Source organism: Dama dama, chromosome 20, assembly GCF_033118175.1.
Source record: "Dama dama isolate Ldn47 chromosome 20, ASM3311817v1, whole genome shotgun sequence".
In the NCBI taxonomy this organism is placed as follows: domain Eukaryota; kingdom Metazoa; phylum Chordata; class Mammalia; order Artiodactyla; family Cervidae; genus Dama; species Dama dama.
Genome location: NC_083700.1, coordinates 14,063,688 through 14,069,166, shown reverse-complemented (window position 1 = coordinate 14,069,166; position 5,479 = coordinate 14,063,688). Strand labels below are relative to the sequence as shown.

General features: G+C 47.3%; 1 pseudogene; it reads right to left on the bottom strand.

Moving 5' to 3' along the window:
* Positions 1-226: 226 nt before the first annotated feature.
* Positions 227-4,707, bottom strand: LOC133074476 (Fc receptor-like protein 2; annotated as a pseudogene).
* Between the last annotated feature and the right edge of the window lie 772 nt (positions 4,708-5,479).

Here is a 5,479-nt window from a genome sequence, read left to right as displayed (position 1 = left end):
TTCCTTGTAGGGCTGACTTGCTTTAACTGACAGTCTCACCCATTGGGTGGCAGCTTCCAGGCCACCTGTGTGCCATCTACTCCACCAAAGCAGCATTTCTGAGAGAGCAATAAAGAATAAAGGCAGATGTTACAAACCTGACTTCCTCTGGAAACTTAGGTAAAAAAAAAACAGAGCAGCAGTTGCCAGTAAACCAAGCAGAGATTCCCCCCAACCCCCACCTCCATCACTGCGGCCAGAAGGTGGCCCTTGTCTCTCCAAACCCTGAGGATAGAGGCCAGGACTCAGACTGGAATCCTACGGATACTCTGGGGGAGGGGAGTGAGGTGGGGATGGGGCAGAGGCCTCAGTGGGTTTTGCCTTAGCTAGACGTGGTGGAGTGGATGTTCAATTATTCCTCCAATGACCTGGAGTGTAGTCCACGCCTCTCAGGTTAGTGTGAGGCTGGCTGTTAACTCACAGTCTCTGGTCTCTGCTTCCCGTACAAGTCACTGAGGAATTTCAAACATTTTTTTTTTTTCTTTTTCGGCTGTCCCATGTGGCCTGTGGAATCTCAGTTCTCCAAATAGGGATTGAAAGTGGGCCACGGCAGTGAAAACACAGGCCTGGGGCACTAGGGAATCCCCAAGGAACCCTAATCTTCTTCTTTTTTTTTTTTTTTAATTTATTTTTTAATGGAGGAAAATTGCTTAACAACGTGGTGTTGGTTTCTGCCGCACAACATGAATCAGTCATAATTATACATATATCCCCTCCCTCTTGAGCCTGGCTCCCTCCCCTCCCGCCATTCCAGCCGTCTACATCATCACAGACCACCAGGCTGCGCTTCCTGCATCACATAGCGACTTTTCACTAGCTATGTGTTTTGTACAAGATAGCGTATATATGTCAGTGCTACTTTCCACGGAATCCAGATCTTAACCAAATGCCCTTCGGTGGTAAAAAACCTGTCTGCCAATGCCAGTGCAAGAGATGTAAGAGACGCGAGTGCAATCCCTGAGTCAGGAAGATCCTCTGGAGAAGGAAGTGGCAACCCACTCCAGTATTCTTGCCTGGAGAATCCCATGGGCTGAGGAGCCTGATGGGTCATAGTCCATGGGGTCTCAAAGAGTCGGACACAACTGAAGACTTAGCACACATTGACTGGCACGCTTGCAGTCTTTCCTCCAGAAGGGAATCCCATAGCCCCGGCTCAAGTAACCCACAAATGACATTTAATAGTGGTGCCTCACTCCACTGGGCCCGCAGGCCATTGTCAGTCTCAAATAACAGTTTCCAGAATGTTCTGTGGTCAGAGAAGTTGAAGGACACGCCTCCTCCAAAGGGGCCTGAGCTGCTGCCCAGGGCGACATCTCATGATAGAACTGATGTGGGATTGGGGGAGAGCCTCTCGGGGTCTCAGAGTGAAGCGCCGCCACATCCCCTCCCCCGACACCGCCTGGGTCCCTGGAGCTCTGAGGGCGAGAACAGGGCAAGACATTGGACCTGAAGGGGTAAATGGGCTGTCAGAGGGTGTCTCTTCTGCCTGACATCTCACCACCTACCCCTGCCTCTGTCCCCACATCCCAGATTTAATCCTTAGAGCTGGGCTGTCCAACAGAACTTCCTGAGATGGTGGAAATGCTCGACATCTGTGCTGCCCAGCAGACTACCTACATATGGCTGTTGTGAACTTGAAATGTGACTAGTGTGAATAAAAGAATTTATTTTAATTAATTTAAATGTGGGGCTTCCCTGGTGGCTCAGACAGTGAAGAATCTGCCTGCAACGCAGGAGACCTGGGTTCAATCTGTGGGTCAGGAAGATTCCCTGGAGGAGGAAATGACAACCCATTCCAGTATTCTTGCCTAAAGAATCCCATGGACAGGGGATCCTGGAAGGCTACAGCTCATGGGGTCGCAAAGAATTGGATGCGACTGAGCAACTAATAACAATTTAAATGTAAATAGCCGTATATGACAAGCAGCCCCTGTATTGAACAGCACAGGTGTAGAGGCATTTACCCTAGAGCTATGAGAATGAATTCTAGGAAGCCTTTCTCTGGCTTGCTGACTGCAGCAGTGTTCTTTCACCTTACTATCTCTTCCACCTTACCATCTTCTTTTTCTACCAGATTTGTAGCTCCCCTAAGGCAGCTATTTATTTTGGAAGATCTGTTTTTGTCAGAAAAGATTTAGCTCTTCATAGCTCTGGTCGCTATAACTACCTTAAAGTGTTCTCACAGTCCTATAGGATACCTGAGCCTTATGTGAAAACCTCTGAACTGTGGGATCTCACCTTTCACAGGGATATTTCCTGCCTCAGTCTGGATGAGGCCATAACTGTCGTCAGCTGTAGAGTAGTATCCTCCAGCCTATCTGCATCCCCCACAACCCGGTGATAACCAGTATTTCCAGCTCTGCTCCCTGGAAATGCCACGTTTTCATCCCCAAACTCTCCTTCATGTCCCCCCTGTGCCAGGAAAAGGTGGTTTCCCCTGTGCCTTCAGACACGGAGCAGACAAGGACCAGTGTCTTCCCTTCAGTCACCTGCCTTCTGGGGCAGAGTTTCCATGGAGACAGAAGACACAGGATCCCTGTGCAAACAGGAGACAGAAGATATGACTTGACTCTGGGGAACATCAAGGCTGAAGTGGTTGGTATCACCCTAAACATGACAGCAGATAGAACTGGCAATTTTTGAGCAAGATCCGAAAACAGAGATACTTGCAGACACAGTTGAGGATGGTGATTGTCAGTTCTGAGTATATGTCTGCGGGAGGCAAGTTCTTCACTTCCCAGCCTTCAGTCACATGAGGTTTCTCACCTCATAAGGTGCTCACTTCAGGAGTCTGATTCCCCTAGGGGGCCAGAGTGGGCAGTTCCAGGGAAAAGTCCTTGGGTTTGTGTTTGGTGACCCTGGGTAGAAGTCTTGTGTTGAGAACTAGGAAGGAAGTAGAAAATATTAGCCTTCCTTTAAAGTGACATCACACAAAATGATAAATTGCTTTTCTCCCATCCTTTCAGATCTACTTCAAGACCCCTGCTTCAGTACTGTCTTCTCTAATTGCCCCAATAAAATGAGTCTCTATGCTCTTTCAAATCCTATTGTGTTGGATTTGCTGCTAAGCTATTCTCTGGCTGTCAGCTCCTCTTACAGCCTCTAAAGCGTAATTATAGGCACCTTGTATATATCTGCCCGGGAGGAGGAAATGGCAACCCACTCCAGTATTCTTGCCTGGAGAATGCTGTGAACAGAGGAGTCTAGAGGGCTACAGTCCATAGGGCCGCAAAGACTCGGACACAGCTAAATGACTGAGCACACACACAGTATATATCTGACTATGTTACAAGAGGAATGTGGTGTATCTGCCAAGGTTCTGGGGTTCTTGAAGTCTCTTGAAAACCGTTTTAGTCCTAAAACAGTATCACAAATGAGAGGAGCACAGGGTAGCATCAGTATCTCTCCACCACAGACCCCCGTTCCTACCTCAGGGAAAAGGAGGAACTAAGGTCTGAACAGTGCCCTGCTCTACCTCTCTTTTCCAGACCCAACCTCCCTTTTCACCAGAACTCACTCCACATGTGAATCTGGGGTCTCTGACTCTGTTTTCAGACACAGGAAGCCACTGTCTGTGCCTCGTACCAGGAAGACCCTGAGTCTTCTCTTCACCTGGCAGCAATCTGGAGCTTTGGGGGAGCTGCTCCAGCCTGACACCAGGTCCTAGACTTCTCTGAAGAGATGAAATTGAAGTTGGGCATCTGACTCTGAAAAGAGCAGAGTCTCAGATCAGGGTTACTGGACTCCTGTTGGTGGGCCAGAGGGTGTTGGCTATCAGCACAGGAGTTGGAAACAGTTCTAAAGAGAACAAGATCTCAAGGCAGCAAGGGTCAGAACGCCTGGAGAGACCCATCTGTGTCCTCAGCACTATCGAATAGATCTCACAGAATCAGGTCAATAACATCACCACCCATCTCCCTGACACAACTGAATTATCATAGCTTCTGCCTCTGGCTTTCTAGCAAAGTTTGATAAACACACCCTCTCCTTCCATTCTCCTTGACCAGCCTTGTTTGCACCCAACCCTGCTATACCTGGAGTATGGTCATGACCTTGAACTTTGATCCTTTGGGTTTCCCTGGTGGCTCAGATGGTAAAGAATCTACCTGCAGTGCAGCAGACCTGGGTTCCATCCCTGGTTTGGGAAGATCCCCTGGAGAAGGGAACGACTACCCACTCCAACATTTTAACCTGCAAAATTCCATGGACAAAGGAGACTGGCAGGCTGTCGTCCCTGGAGTCGTACAGAGTCAGACACAACTGAATGCCTTTCACTTTCACTGCTATACTTGGAGTGTAATCATTACCTTGACCTTTTGTCTTTACAAGGTTTGAAATCCTTTCCCATAGAGATACATAACATTCTCCAGAAATTAGTAATATATAAGCCACTGTTTCTGGAGGCTGGTTTTGGTACCCTAAAAAGCTTGATTCCTTGTAAAAGCAGCAAGTTTTTTCCCATCCTTGTAGAAAAACATTTCATTCAGTTCCCCTCCCTCTCTTCCCCAGCATCTCAGAATCACTCCATCTTCTTCAAAGATAGAGTGAGGGACCTGGAGAATCAGCTGGCCTGCAACAGATGGAAGACACTCAATTCATTCCTTGATTTTCCATCATCTGTGTGCCTGGTGAAACCTTGCACTCACTTTCCTCACAAAACCTATGCATTCACAGTCTATTCAATGACAGTTTTGCTTTTTCCTCATGAATTTGATCCTTTGCTCAGGAGCAGGTGATTTCTGAAGTCTGACCCTCTTCTCCCTCATTTGAAGAGACTACTAGGTGCATAGGGTCACTAGGACTCAAGTTCAGGTTATAGCACTTCTAAAGGAAATCAACTCTGAATATTCATTGGAAGGACTGATGCTGAAGCTGAATCTCTAATACTTTGTCCACCCAATGCAAGAGCTGATTCATTGGAAAAGACCCTGATGTTGAGAAAAATTGAGGGCAGGAGGAGAAGGCGGGGTAACAGAGAATAAGATGGTTGGATGGCATCATCCACTCAATGGACATGAATTTGAGCAAACTCTGGGAGATAGTGAAGGACAGGGAAGGCTGGTGTGCTGCAGTTCATGGGGTCACAGAGAGTTGGACACGACTTAGCGACTGAACAACAACTGATGCTTTCCAGCATGTGTCTCTTGAATAGTATTTGAAAGGAAATTACTAGTCCATCTTTGTTCTTAGGCTCATCATGCTCTCTCTGTTCCAGGATAGACAGATGCTTTGCATATCATTTTTACCACTGTGATGGTCCACGGAGAATGGAAGATAGCACAGCTCCTGATTGGGTGACTGATGGAGGAACCTGACATGAATCAAGTTTCCACTAGGCATCAGACACCTGTTAGACTCTTTATATGAGGTCGTTGAGTCCTCATAAATACCCGTGGGGTCATTATCATCACATCTAATTTGTAAGCATGTAAATGAGTGG